We start from the raw sequence: 3,522 nt of genomic DNA, 5'->3' as shown, positions 1-3,522 counted from the left end.
TGGCTTTACCCTTAGAGATAGGATACGAAATGAGCATTATATGAAAAGGTTGGAGTAGCTCTAGTGGAAGATAAGATTAGAGAGAGTGGCCTTATATAGTTTAATCACATAAAACGGCGGCCTTTCGATGACCTGGTTAGGAAAGTAGAGATATTAGATTTGACTTATGTTAAGAAATGTAGAGGTTGAACTAAAAAGACTTGGTTAGAAAATATTAGAAATAATCTTTCTTTATTAGATTTAATCGAGAATTTGACTTTTAATAAGGCACAATGGAGAAAAATGATTCATGTAGCCAACCCTACGTAGTAGGATAAAGGCTTGATGTTGTTGTTGTTCTTGTTGTATTTCTTGTATGGGCACCTAACCAATAAGGTGGTCGATCTTAGGTGTTTTAGTTATCACAAACGTGTCAGCACTATCCATTTCTCGAACAAGCACCGTTTGGGTGATTTTGATGTTTGATCGATGCATTTCTTGAAATAAATTGGATTAAGCATAGATAAAAACGGTTACAAAAAGAAGGGCAGAAAGCCCACAACACAAAATAAAAGACTACCCCAACAACCCGGGGGCCAAAACAGAGAAAAAAACAAGAAACAAAAAAAGGGGGGGGGGGGGGGGGGGGGGGGGGGGGGGGCAGGGGGCCCAAAGATTCAGATAGTTTTAACGAAACGTTGCGTCGTTTACCTATCACTACGCTATGCTTGGTTGAGTAGACCTCAGATAGGCTATCAAGGTCAATAGTTATTAGTGGGGTTATGCAAATATGACGGAGAAAAAAGGTCCCCCAAAATATCAACAATTTTTCAGATATCTCGATTTTTTAATTTTTAGGCAATTTTCATACTTTTTCTACCTGATTTCTCATCTTTTTCATCGAACTTTTTCCTTGTTTACTCCTTTATGATTGTGCAAGTTCCCCAAAATTGTTTGGTAAAAAAAAATTAATTAGACTTAATTTGGGTCCAATTTGATTTCGACGGGGCTCGATTGAGTTAATTGAGCTCTATCGAGTTAATTGAGCTCGATCGAACCCAATTAGGCTCAAATCGGCTCGATCGGGAATGGGTAGACACAAAAAAGGGTCAACAGCTACCATCCATCTTTTTATTTGGGGGAGATTGACCATCCTCCTCACAACACTTTGGAGGTCGATTAGAGAAAATTATGGGCTCGACGTCTTGTCTCATAAGTTTTGTTGAACTCTTCAATAAGGACCCCTGAGACGTCCTTATGTGAATGAAAAGGCGAAATTTGAATAACATGTCAACAGCCACATATTAATTGATGTAAAATTGCTCATATTAAAGATTGTCAACATTAAAGATCAATAATATTCAATATCTCATCTTCTTCGATATGAATCAAAATTGACAACTATTCTAATCTCACCCACCTTTTGGGGATCCCCTGATCATTCTTTATTAAAATAATCCACTGTTAAGGGATGTTTGTTAATAATATCAGCTATTTTTATTATGAATTTTTGCATACATAACACTTTAAACTATAGTATATCATATTTAACACTTAAACATTAGTATTTACTTATATACCACCTAAAAATCCTTCTCCTCATATACATTACCACTATGTTACATCCCATCAAAAATCCCTATCAGGCCGCCCCAAATCTACCTTTTGCTGTGCACGCGAAGAAAAAATCCTTCGTCTTCGGCTTTGGCTTTGTGCACGAAGAAGAAATCCTTAGCCTTTATTCGAATGTTTGTCTACCTCGTCTGAACCCTGCAAACCTTGACTTCTGCATCGCGTTCGAGCTTTTGTCTCGACAACGTTTGAAAAAACTGATCAGTTCAATTGCATCGCGTTCGAGCTTTTGTCTTCATCCTTCATCTTCGTCGCACAAGTAAGAACCCCGTGTTCCTCTCATTCTCCATTATGCCATGTTATGTATCACTTTCGTTTCAAAAATTTCAGCAATACATAGAATTTCATTATAAATTTCTTAAAATCTAGTGCGAAATGGTTACCAAATACCAGATAATGGCTGCACATTTATCTATAGTAGGTATCAAGGAAGCAAATTTAAAGATCACAACTGACAACATTTGATTGACTCAAACATTAAATTTATGCACAATTACTCGAGCTTATTGCCCTTGTTAACATTTCATCGAACAACTTACTTGCATCAATGAGACAGCAACTCATTGTATTGTAAAGCAAAAACGAAAAGTGAAAATGAAAATGAAAAACCAAATGATACAGCACTCGTTGTATAGATAGCAATGAAGACAAATCCTGAGCGGACTAAAAATCAAACATCAACAGATCTGATGAAAACAAAACAACCGTTGTAACGAAGAAATGGGGCGGATAAAAATCAAACATCAAGATCGAATGGGGAAGACAAAAGCCAAACAAGCCGATCTCGAGCGACGACGAGATGGAGAAAATGAAAACCAAACCTTTCTGACCTAAGGCAGGTCTCGAGCAACAGAGCGGCAAATTCCGAGGGAAGAAGATGTGAGCGACCGCATATACGACAGTTTCAGGGGTGTGTGTTGACGAATATTTTCGCATCAACCTGACCCTGATCAAGCCCGACTAGGCTCGATCATGCTCGATCGACTCGATCGATCGTCGACGAGGCGAAATTGACCCAAATTAAACCCCGATTAAATTAAAGTAAATTCCATTTAATTTAATTAAAATCAAATCAATTTAAATTGAACCCCGTCGAGCGTCGTCGAGCCCAATTCGACACAATTCGGTATCAATCTGTTCAATTTCACAAAATTGACTCGATCGAACAAAATCGAACCCAAATCGACTCAAATCGGTTCGGGTCGAGCCCAATTTGAAGTCAATTTCAACCCCAATTGACTGATTTGGGCTCAATCAACTTCCCAAATCAGAAATTCAAACCTAGGGCTGAGATCTTCTCCCAAATCCCACCCAATTTAACTTCAAGTGGGCAGCCAAATCTACACAAGTGGATTTGCTCTCGTTTCGCGCAACGAGGCAGTCAGATAGAACCATTTGGGCGGCTGACTTGCGTCTGGCGTGCGAAACAAAGAAAACAAAAGAAAGAGGGGAGCGGCATTGAGCTCCCCATTTCAGTTGTTTCGTGCGGCCCCGTCCTGACAGAGAGAACGAGCGAGAGAGAGAGCGGCAGAGAGCGGGAGACAGAGGCGGAAATCCCTCTTCTCGCATGTGGAACTCCTTCGTTCGCACTCCCTTGCGTGTGGATCCTCCGTCCGACCCCGTCCAAAGCTTCGGCAAAGCTTCCTAGGGCTCGGACTCTTCCCATTTACTGCACCTTTTGGAACCGCCGGCCTCCAGGTTCGCTCCAAAGCCTCCAACTTCCTCCAGATTTGCGTTTGGTGTGGCATTCTTGCGGAAGAACGCTTCAACTCTCTTCCTTATTCGCTTCCGGCGACCTCGAGGCGAGTTGGAAGCTGTTGGAGACTCCCAAACAGCAAAGGAGGGCTTCTAAATCCTCCAAACAGTGATTTGGAGCCTTCAAATCACCTTGGACAGCAGCGACAACTTCCG

Source organism: Dendrobium catenatum, unplaced genomic scaffold, assembly GCF_001605985.2.
Source record: "Dendrobium catenatum unplaced genomic scaffold, ASM160598v2 fragScaff_scaffold_273, whole genome shotgun sequence".
Taxonomy (NCBI): Eukaryota; Viridiplantae; Streptophyta; class Magnoliopsida; order Asparagales; family Orchidaceae; genus Dendrobium; species Dendrobium catenatum.
The sequence above is the reverse complement of the archived record's forward strand: the minus strand, read 5'-3'. Positions refer to the sequence as shown.